Source organism: Gossypium hirsutum, chromosome D12 (genome assembly GCF_007990345.1).
Source record: "Gossypium hirsutum isolate 1008001.06 chromosome D12, Gossypium_hirsutum_v2.1, whole genome shotgun sequence".
Lineage (NCBI taxonomy): Eukaryota > Viridiplantae > Streptophyta > Magnoliopsida > Malvales > Malvaceae > Gossypium > Gossypium hirsutum.
Window position 1 is genome coordinate 19741588 of NC_053448.1, and position 12440 is coordinate 19754027.

The window sequence follows — 12440 nt, forward strand, 5'->3', positions numbered from 1 at the left end:
TCTCTTTTGGCCGAATGGTCACTTAGAGAACTTCAACAATCAGCACACCATCTTTAATATAGTCCATGCATGTATCATTTGGTGCATTGAACCCAACATGCATGCATCTTCACATCCATTGAATCTTCATGCATGAATCTGCCCAATGAATCTTCAAATTCGGCAGTACCTAAAAACACACATGAACTTAATTAATTTCAATCAAATTAAGCTGAACTAAGTAAATACATAATGTGAACATCCTAATTTAACATTGAAACAACTTAAATATTAATAAAGCATGACACAAATTCGGTTGAACAGATTTAAGACATGTAATAATTTAGACAAACTAAATGAAATCAAGACATCTTTAATGTAACTAAATTAAGACATATTAAACACTTATATTAAATAAAAACATATTAATAAGCTGTAATAAGACTTAATTAAATGCTTATTTAAATGGTTTAAAATCCAGCAGCAATTTAATTAGCTAGAACGAATTTCAACTTCAAAGAAGTTGAAAATATTCAGCTCGTCTTTAAGCTCTTTGCTTTCATTTTCCTCAATCCGTTCCACCAATGCTAAAATAGCAACTTTAAATCGTTTAGCTCTAGCTCGCGTTATTGGACCAATGGGCAGCTTAATAGCTTCTTGTTCGTTCTCCATTTGGTTCGTAGGCAAGCTCACATCATTCCCCTCCTCTTCAGAACGATTTGTCCTCAAATCAGAATCTGCATCAAACGGAGACAAATCAGAAACGTAAAAGTCGCGCTAACATTATATTCACCAGGCAAGTCCAATTTATAAGAATTGTCATTAATTCGTTCAAGGACTTGAAACGGTCCATCCCCTCTCGGAAGTAGTTTAGATCGTCGTTGCATAGGAAATCTTTCCTTGCGCATATGCAACCACACCCAATCTCCCGGCTCGAACACAACTCGTTTACGACCTTTGTTAGCATGTTGTTCATAGTTCTTGGTCCTTGCCTCAATGTTTTCTCGAACTCGTTGGTGCAATTGCTTGATGAAATCAGCTTTACGCTTTCCATCTACATGCACAAATTGGTTAGAAGGCAATGGCATTAAATCAAATGGTGTTAACGGATTGAAACCATAAACGATTTCAAAAGGAGAAAATTTGGTAGCTGAGTGAATAGCTCGATTATACGCAAACTCCACATGTGGTAAACATTCTTCCCAAGCCTTCAAATTTTTCCGGATGATAGCTCGAAGCAATGTAGACAAAATCTGATTGACCACTTCGGTTTGGCCGTCCGTTTGCGGATGGCAAGTGGTTGAAAACAGCAACTTCGTTCCAAGGCGCCCCCATAGTGTCCTCCAAAAATGGCTAAGAAACTTCGCGTCTCGGTCGGACACAATCGTCCTAGGCATGCCATGCAACCTGACCACTTCTTTGAAAAATAAATTAGCAATATTCACGGCATCATCAGTTTTATGACATGCTATAAAATGAGCCATTTTTGAGAACCTATCTACAACCACAAATATTGAATCTCGGCCATTTTTACTCCTCGGTAAACCTAGCACGAAATCCATTGAGATATCAGACCAAGGGGTTTCGGGAATAGGCAATGGCTTATACAAACCATGGGGCTTAATTCGTGACTTAGCCCGTTTGCATGCAATGCATCAATTACAAAACCGTTCGACATCTCGTCGCATCTTAGGCCAAAAGAAATGTTCGTTGAGCATGGCTAACGTCTTTGCAACTCTGAAGTGCCCCATTAATCCTCCACTATGAGATTCTTCGATCAACACTTCTCGTACGGAACCTTGGGGTATACAAAGCTTTCCTTCTCGGAACAAGTACCCATCATGTCGATAGTACTTCTCGTAAGCTCCCTTTGCGCATAACCTAAAGAATTCACTAAAGTCAGCATCGTTGACATATAAATCTTTAAGAAATACAAACCCCATTAACTTAGCATCCAAAATATTTAACAACGCATACCTTCGAGATAGTGCATCAGCCACTACGTTTTCCTTACCTTTTTTATATTTAATAACATATGGAAAAGATTCGAGATATTCTACCCACTTAGCATGCCACTTATTCAACTTGTGTTGACCCTTTAAGTACTTCAAGGATTCGTGATCGGTATGTATGACGAATTCTTTGGGCCAAAGATAGTGTTGCCACGTCTCTAAGGCTCGAATCAACGAATAGAGCTCCTTGTCATAAGTCGGATAGTTTAAGATGGCACCATTGAGTTTCTCGCTAAAATAGGCAATAGGCCGTCCGTCTTGCATCAACACGGCTCCAATGCCTAAACCTGAGGCATCACATTCTAACTCAAAGGTTTTATCAAAATTAGGCAAAGCTAATAACGGTGCATGAGTTAGACAATCTTTAATTTTCAAAAAGGATTTTTCTTGTTCCTCTCCCCAAACGAAGTTGGAATTCTTACGAATAACTCCAGTCAAGGGTGCGGCTAAGGTGCTGAAGTTTGGCACAAATCGACGGTAAAACTTGCTAATCCATGGAAACTTCGGACTTGGGAGACATTCGTCGGACGGGGCCATTCTTGGATCGCCTTGACCTTCTCTTGATCGACTTCAAGGCCCTCCGAACTAACAACGAAACCTAAAAACACAACCTTTTAGTGCAAAATTCACATTTCTTTAAATTAGCATACAAAGTTTCTTTCCTCAATACTTCCAAAACAGCCTTCAAATGTAAAACATGATCATCTAAATTTTTACTATAAACTAATATATCATCGAAGTATACGACGCAAAATCTACCAATAAAAGGTCTTAGAACGTGATTCATAAGCCTCATGAACGTGCTTGGGGCGTTCGTTAAGCCAAATGGCATAACGAGCCATTCGTAAAGCCCATGCTTCGTTTTAAACGCAGTCTTCCATTCATCACCCTCACGCATCCGTATTTGGTGATAACCACTCTTAAGATCAATTTTTGAAAACAGACTTGCGCCACTTAGCTCGTCAAGCATATCATCCAATCGTGGTATAGGATGACGATACTTGATAGTTATCTTGTTTATAGCACGGCAGTCCACGCACATCCTCCACGTTCCATCCTTTTTCGGGACAAGCAAAACAGGCACGGCGCATGGACTAAGGCTTTCGCGCACATAGCCCTTTTCAAGGAGTTCATTTACTTGCTTTTGTAATTCTTTCGTCTCTTCAGGATTGCTCCGGTAAGCAGGTCGGTTTGGAATCGCGGCTCCCGGCACAAGATCTATTTGGTGTTCGATTCCACGAATAGGTGGTAACCCACTCGGGATTTCTTCCGGGAATACGTCTCGAAATTCCTGCAACACAGACAAAATAGAAGAGGGCAACTTATCATCAAATTCGTTAGTGCCAAGCAAGCTCTCCTTGTACAAAAGAACCAATAATGGTTGTTTCAATAACATCGATTTTCGAACTTCTCTCTCTTTTACCAACAAATTCTTTTTTTCATTTTCATCACTCGTTTCTTTTCTTTTGAATCACTCTCTCTTTTTTTATCACTCATCTTTTTGTTTTTCTTCTTTTCTTCACTCTTTTCTTTATTCTTTTCATTTTTTGCTCTCTCTCGATTTCTTTTGATTTTTCAATCGAACTCCTCATTTTGAGTTGATCTTCATACACTTGTTTCGGTGATAATGGAGCTAACGTCACCATTCGTCCCATGTGTTTGAAAGAGTATCGGTTTGTATATCCGTCATGAATCGCTCGCTTGTCAAATTGCCAAGGCCGCCCCAAAAGAAGATGCCCCGCATGCATTGGTACGACGTCACACATAACTTCATCTTGATACTTCCCAATTGTAAACGAAATCAACACTTGCTTCGTTACCTTCAATTCTCCACCATCGTTAAGCCATTGGAGTTTATACGGATGGGGATGTTTAATGGTGGCCAATCCGAGTTTCTCCACCATCATTGAACTTGCCACATTTGTACAACTTCCCCCATCAATTATAATGCAACAAATCTTACCTTGCACTTGACATCGCGTATGAAAAATGTTTTCGCGTTGTTGATCGTTTTCGGCACCTTGCAAAGTAAGGCTTCTCTTCACCACCAATATTTCTCCATTTTCGGCTTGTTCAACATCTTCTTCTTCTTCGGTTTGTTCAATGGCCTCCTTCTCTTGTTCACTTTCAGATTCAATCTCGCCATTGTCTCGAACAAACATCACATTCCGATTTGGACATTGGCTCGCGATGTGGCCCCTTCCAAGGCATTTGAAACATTTTATGTCTCGAGATCGACTTGGTTGGGCTTCCATCTTTCCTTTACTCATTTCGGCAATCGGTTTGTTGAACTTGGTGGCACCACTTACTTCTTTGTTTCGGCTTGGTATGTCACGTTTGTTGGTCCCTTGCCCCCACCTAGGCATAGAAGAAGTGTTAGAGAAAGTTCGTGACGTACCTTTTCTTTTAGTTGTTTTTCGACCTTTATGGCCATATGGACCATATCAATAACCTCAACATAGTGGTGTAGTTCGACGATATTTGCGATATCTCGGTTAAGGCCGGTGAGAAATCGAGCCATGGTGGCTTCTCGATCTTCCTCCACATCGGCGCGGATCATGGCCACTTCCATTTCTTTGTAATAATCCTCCACGCTTCGTTGGCCTTGAGTTAAGCTTTGGAGCTTTTGATACAACTCCCGGTGATAGTAAGCAGGAATAAAACGCTTTCTCATTATTGCTTTCATTTCCGCCCATGTAGACACGGGACGTTCTCCATTGCGTCTTTGGCTCAACGTGAGTTGATCCCACCATATTATGGCATAGTCGGAGAATTCTATAGCAGCTAACTTCACCTTTTTGCTTTCCGAGTAATTGTGGCACTCGAAAACTAATTCCACCTTCTTCTCCCATTCAAGATAGGCCTCGGGATCCGATCTTCCTTGAAAAGCAGGAATCGCCATTTTAATATTCTTTAAATCATCATCGGGCCTCTCTCGATCTCTTTGTTCTCGTGCTCGATGACCTCGTCTCCTTGCACTTTGTCGTGAACCTCGATCACTTTCATCGTCACTTTGTTCATATAGATCATTTGCATGTTGCCATGGACGTTCTCGCTCTCTTCGCGGAATAGGAGGGGTGTTCGCACGTTGGCTTTGTTCCTCCATTTGTTCCATTCGTTCATTGAGAGAATCGAATTGAGGTTGGAACAGACGAGAGATTTCTCGTACGATTGCTTGGACTTGGAGATCGGGCACTCCACCTCCGGGAACGTTTCTCCTCGGTTGAAGGTTTACTCCTCCACCAGCAGCATTCGAAGCTCCTCCACTTGTTGCTCGACGATCCGGACTCCTAGACATGTTTAAAATAAGAACAAAATATTTCCTCACCACAAAAACCTCACAAATTCGCTCACAAGAAAAAAATTCACTCCTCTCGTGTTTCACTCTATTTCGGCTTTTATCTTGATGTACTCTCTTGCCTTTTACCTCTCAAATCCAACTCTCGATATTCTAAAAAGCTACCTTAGACTTATCCCACTTGTGGGTCGGCTTCAAAGGCTAAACAAAGGAAAATCGTATGGTTTAGGGTAGGCTCGAAAGAAAGAAAGGTTTAAAGATGTGGCGTATAAAATGAATTCACGAATTTAAAATTTTTTTTAATAGTGTGAAATTTCACTCAAAGGGGTATAAAAGGGTGTATAATATGATTTCGGAAAAATTTTTGTTGAAGTGTTTCCAGACTTTTTTTTTACGGATATTTCACGTTCTTTTCGTACGCACCTAGACCGTATGCAATTTTTTTTTGCAATTTTTTTTCCTTCTTTTTTTTTCAGATTTTTTTTTCGAAACTTTTTTTTAACTTTTTTTTTCGAAGCTACGATTTACGTACCTAATTTAGCTAGCTCTGATACCAACTGATACGAGCTCGTTTCAGATGTAAAGACGAGTCGTAATCTTTCCCGATCGAAATTAGGTAGTGTCGGAATTGAATCAAATTCAAGTCTTGGTGTTTGAAGTTGGATGGCTTTAGGAACAAAGGAGTTTGATGGGTTGTTGTTTGCTGGGTAATTCGATGAAACAAGATCGAACCCTTATTATCAAATAAGGACCCGGGCTTAAGGTTTCAAAGAAAGAAATGGAAATAGGATAAAAACCGAGACCCTCTATTTAGCAAAATAGGAACCTACGGTATGAAGAACGCCACACCAATGGGTGATAAGTTCGAACAAAGTCAGATTGATGCCACTCGTTGAAGATAAGTCAATTTGAGCTTTGGAGAATAAAGAGAGTGAATTTCTCACTAAAATTATATTTCATTCAGAAATTTGGCAAAAAGTCCTTTTACAAGAAATTCAAGAACTATTTATAGCTTAAGTGACTAGTAGCCGAATAGTCAAGTTCAATACTTAAAAACTAAGTAAACATTGAACTAATTTTGAGCTAAGATCCATGAATGGTCTTGAATCAATGTTCGGCTGAATATAGACCAAGGAAGAGCTTCAACGAACTTGGAAAATTGGCAGCAGCTACATTCGGCCAATGGAGTTTAATAAGGTCAATAATGAAGCAACTCTTGCTGAAAAATTACCATCATTAATTAGCAACTTGAACAGTCATTTGGAAGTGTGAATGGACGGTTTTGAATGACCATAAGGTGTGAACATCATGAACCGAATAGCCACAATGTACCCAGCAATGTGAAGGAAATAAATGGCAGCTTTGGAGAATGGAAAATCATCTCTTTTGGCCGAATGGTCACTTAGAGAACTTCAACAATCAGCACACCATCTTTAATATAGTCCATGCATGTATCATTTGGTGCATTGAACCCAACATGCATGCATCTTCACATCCATTGAATCTTCATGCATGAATCTGCCCAATGAATCTTCAAATTCGGCTGTACCTAAAAACACACATGAACTTAATTAATTTCAATCAAATTAAGCTGAACTAAGTAAATACATAATGTGAACATCCTAATTTAACATTGAAACAACTTAAATATTAATAAAGCATGACACAAATTCGGTTGAACAGATTTAAGACATGTAATAATTTAGACAAACTAAATGAAATCAAGACATCTTTAATGTAACTAAATTAAGACATATTAAACACTTATATTAAATAAAAACATATTAATAAGCTGTAATAAGACTTAATTAAATGCTTATTTAAATGGTTTAAAATCCAGCAGCAATTTAATTAGCTAGAACGAATTTCAACTTCAAAGAAGTTGAAAATATTCAGCTCGTCTTTAAGCTCTTTGCTTTCATTTTCCTCAATCCGTTCCACCAATGCTAAAATAGCAACTTTAAATCGTTTAGCTCTAGCTCGCGTTATTGGACCAATGGGCAGCTTAATAGCTTCTTGTTCGTTCTCCATTTGGTTCGTAGGCAAGCTCACATCAAGCAACCGATGCATGTAAGTGAATATTCATGCATTCTTCCATTCATTGTATTAAATCATTCATGCATCATCTTTAAGGCAACCATTCGTTGTAGGTAGTCATGCATGTACCCGAACATACATTGAACCAGAAATGTTCATGAATCCTCATTAATTGTGTTCCCACATGTGGATGTACCTACAAAAGATATAAACAAATTAGATTCAAGGTACATTCAGCTTAAATTAAATAATATCAAGACATATTTAACAAATTAAAATAAAGACATAAATAAATATAATTAATAATAAATTCGGCTAACTCAATGATAGTCAAAATTCTTGATGAGCTGAATTGAGCTAGAAAATTCGGTAATGAGCTGTAGTAAAAATAATTAAAATAAAACTATCACTCAAATTATTCAAATAATAAAATTAACGAGCTGGAAAGAAGCTAAATTGAGCTCAAATAGGTGGAATTGAGCTCAAGTGAGCTGATTAAAGTCGAATTGAGCTAAGGGAGCTGGAATTGAGTTGAAATTAGCTTGCACTAAAGGTGCATGGTTTCTTCAAGGAGTTGGATCGAGCTTCCCCATCTTCAACGAGCTGATTCTCCTTCCAAAACTTGAACAATAAAGCTGAAACAACTTCATGAAATCGCTTGGACCTAGCTCGGTTCATTGGTCCCTTTGGAAGCTCGAGGGAATCAAGACGAGGACTTGATGGGGCTTGGGGCGTGGTCACATCACTTGAATTCCCGAAAGAATTCACGATCAAACGGCTCTAATCTCCCCTCCAAAGAATATCGATGGCAAGAAGAAGGCTGAAGATGGCTCCCACAATCAAAAGATTGTTAAAACAACTTCTAAAGAAAACTCAAGAGAGAAATCTTAGAGAAAACTCAAAGAAAATTCTGCTCTCTCAAATCTGAAATTTAAGAATGAATCTAAGTGTTTATGTACAAGGAGTGGCCGGCCATGCCTTTAAATAGGCCTCAAGTAATCCTAATCTAACAAGTAACTAATAAAATTAAACCTAATTAATAGAATAAAATAAAGGAAAATTCGGCCAAGCATATATATGGGCTGTTTTTGGGCCGAATTTTACATGTATGTTCCTAAAGCTTAAAAAAATTAAATTAAACAATTAAAATGTTTATAAATTGGGCCCTTTGACATTTTGGCCTAATTTTCAACTAAGTATGAAGGAATTTCTTGATTGGGCTGGAATTTGGTTATTGGGCCTCGCCTTCAAGAATTTGGGCTCGTGATCCTTCTCCTTCCGAAATTGGGTCGTTGATGCTCGTAACGAAGATCCAATGCGTGTTGGCTGCAAGATTTGGTTTCTGGGACCAAGATTTCCAAGATTTGAAATCTTGATTTTCTTGATTCTTGAAATCTCTTCGAACATCATAATTGGGCCAAGATTCGGTTTCTTGATTTTCTTGAAAACAAGAAAGTGAATCTTGATTTTCTTGATTTGAGCCCATCACCTTCTTGAGCTTGGGTTGGGCCTTTGTGACTCGTATCATTCCCCCCTTCCTCAAAAAGATTCGTCCTCGAATCTAAAAAATCAAATGAACTCGACTTTCCTCTATCGAACGGGACTAATGGCAATTGAGTCCACTGAAAAGAATAGACATGAGATAGTAAATAGCAACGGAAACAAGCTTGTAGTCCAATCATAAGTGTAACAGAACAGGTATAACGCATGTGAATGGACAGATTCAGATTACCATGCAAACAATCTAATTTACTTGCCACTGCCTCGTCAAATATTCGAAACAAAGATGGACATGTTTTAAGGCATTCAGTCGTCTCAAATTGTTCCCACAAACCATGAATAAATTGCGAGTAAAAAATCAAATGGTAAACATAATCGTCACAAGTAGGTATTTAAAAAGATTCACATGGTTCACAGAGTTGCATAATCATACCATGCATTAATCGACGGTCTATAGATTCACTCACACATGCATTATCAAAAACAAGAATCTTTTTATCAACCATCAAAACAGATAGATCATCAATAAATAAAATAGGACAGTCAAGCACGTTTCGATCTAAGTGTTCATCAACACGATCTTTATCACTATCCGAGGAGTACAAAAGTGTTTCAAAGGTTTCAAGCATCTTACCTTGATAAGTAGAAGAATAAGGGTCGATTTTACCTTTTTCATTTAAAACAAACCTTCGCTCATCGGGGGCATAGTGTATTCGAAGCTCCGTTATTGACTTAACCTTATTCACCACAACAGATTTTGATGCGGCCGCGCCTCAAGTCCTACCTAGTTCGAGCAAGGAGCCTTTGGAGTTACCTCAAGGTCCTATCACCCGATCACGAGCCAAACAATTTAAGGAGGCAGTTTTGGCCTTAGTAGATCAAGTTTGGGGCGAGACTTTAGTTGGACACATCGAAGAAGCTTGGACTAATCCGATGAGCTTTCCGTGCACTTTATTACGAGCTGAATTAAATTCCATTTCAGCTCAATGAGCTCGAATTAGCTCAATTTCAGCTCAAATACTTACGATTCAGCTCAATATCAATTGGACATTAATTTAGTAGCTGAATAATTATTTTGAGTCAATTTAATTAGTTTATTACAACTCAATTAATTTTAGTTGTTTGCATAATTTAAAATCTGGAGAAATTTAATTTTGCATCTTAATTGAGTTATTTTTACATGTCATTAGTTTGTCTTAATTTTTACAGCTTATTAATATGTTTTATGCATTTTTAATGAGTCAAATTTCATTACATGTTTTAATGTGTCTTGTCCAAACTAAATTATATGTGCAGATTTTTAGTGCCGAATTAATGTGTTTAACTTGTCAAAGTTTTATTTTAATTATGTTCAGCTAATATTACATTAATTTGAGCTCATTCATGTTTTATGTAGGTTGGCCGAATGTGGATGGAGCATTTAAGCTTGGTGCATGCACAATAGATTCAATGAACCTGGAGATACATGCATCAAATTGGTGAGCTGAATTTGGCATTCCTAGGTGACTATTCAGTCAAGAGAGCTAATGTTTCCAACTCCAAAGCTGTCAATTAATCCTTTCACATTTGCTGGATGCATATTGGCTTTTCGGTTCCATGTGTTCACACTCCATGACTCTTCAATGTTGAGCTTTCACACTTGAATTGGCTGCTCATTACCCTCTTAATTGCTGGTCACTTTTCAGCCAAAAGTTGCAACATAAATGAGCTAATTTATGCCCATTGGCCGAACCTAGCTATCCATGCATCATCCAAGTTTTTTTCAAGTCCAATGCTTCATCTAGAAGGTGTCTAATGGAGTTCCATGTTCAGCCGAATCTAGCTAGTTCATTTAAGTGATTCATTTGCTTAATTTTTAAGGAATGTAAGTGACCATTCGGCTAGCTTAGGTGTTGCTTATAAATAGCTGAAATTTTACTTTGTAAAGGACTTTTGACATTTTTTAAGTAACGAATTGCTGCCAAATTTGTGAGGCATTTTCTCTCAAATTTCGTTCGGGACCCGTAAGACTTATCTAGCTTCTAGTGGCGTCTTTCCGAGTCTTTCTTTCGAACTTATCACTCCCTAAACCCGAGTGTGGCGTTCACCTTTGATACCTTTGGTTCATACTTTACTAAGTATCGGGTCAAGGTCCTTATCAACCATTTCCAACTCAATTTGGTTCTATAAGTTTCGGGTCGACACTTTTCTTTAGTGTTGGTTCACTCTTGACCTTTTTGAACCCTTACCATTTCGTACCAAATCCCTTACCATTTCGTACCAATTCCCAAATACCAAAACGTACCAAAACCAAATACCATTTCTTAATTAATCCTAAACCGAACTCGACCATTCTAGTCATACCATTTCGACTTAAACCAAATCCATATCCAACTTTGCACGGACTTACTTTACTTCTTTGAACTCAAATATATTCTATCTTCTTCTGGTCTAATATACTTCTTCCTTTACGATCGGGAACTAAACGACTCGGGTTCAACTACTAAACCGAGGTCGTATCAGATTTGCACAAATTCGAGGATTTTACATAAGGCAAATCAAGAGAATAACAACTCATGCTTCCTTTCGTAATGACTTTATCAACCACAATCGAAGAATAACAATTAATCGGATCAAAATGAAGGGATCTTTTAAGAACTAAGTCACCAAAAGTTTTATCAATAATTTTCAAATCTGCACGGGACTCAGTTGCTAAAAATTCCTTACCTCGCTTACCTTCAGGCTCATGTAGTGTGATTTCATCTTCAACCTTGCCTATGTTGATCGTATGAAAGCGTCTTTCATCGGAAAGATATTGAAGTTGAAAGTTATCTTTCGTATGTGGCCAATGGAAGTGTTCTATCCCACGTAAAGGTGGTAAACCTTTAGGGGTCTTACTAAAAACATCCTCATAATCCTGCAAAAAACATTGAAAGACACTAGGTAAATTTTTGTTAATGTTAGATAAAGATAAATAGTTTTGCCTAAACCTCACAAGGATACAAGGCTGTTTATTGAGTAGGGCTCTCCGCACATCTTTTTTTGTTGCCATCAAATTTTTCACTCTCATTTTACCACTTGCGGATTCACTCACCTTCGGGCTATTTAGATTTTGACTTTTTTTCACTACTAGCCTCTTTTCTCTCTGTCTTTTGTATTTGTCCTTTCTCCCTTACCCCCTCACAAAATTTCATCATTTTTAATTGATCCTTATATACATCATTGGGATCTAAAGGAGCAAAAGTGAATTTTCGGCCTTTAAACACAAGAGAGTACCTATTGAGCTTGCCTTGGTGTGTAGCATCACGATCAAACTGCCAAGGTCGTCCAAGGAGCAAGTGTGTCGCATGCATTGGGACCACATCACACCATACCTCATCCTCATAATTCCCGAGCTTAAAAGTGATCAAGGACTATTTTGTAACTTTAACTTCTGAGCATTCATTAAGCCACTGAAGGTGATACGGCTTAGGGTGATCGATACAAGGTAACTTTAAGGAATCCACCAAATAACTGCTAACTAGATTCGAACAACTCCCACTATCAATAATAAGTGAATATAAGTCACCTTTTATAAAACACCTAGAATGGAAAATATTGGTCCTTTGGTTATCAAAATCGTCTCCCATTTGGCT

At 38.1% G+C, this 12440-nt stretch overlaps 1 pseudogene; it reads right to left on the bottom strand.

Moving 5' to 3' along the window:
* Window positions 1-543: 543 nt before the first annotated feature.
* On the bottom strand, window positions 544-4893 carry LOC121224482 (uncharacterized; annotated as a pseudogene).
* Between the last annotated feature and the right edge of the window lie 7547 nt (window positions 4894-12440).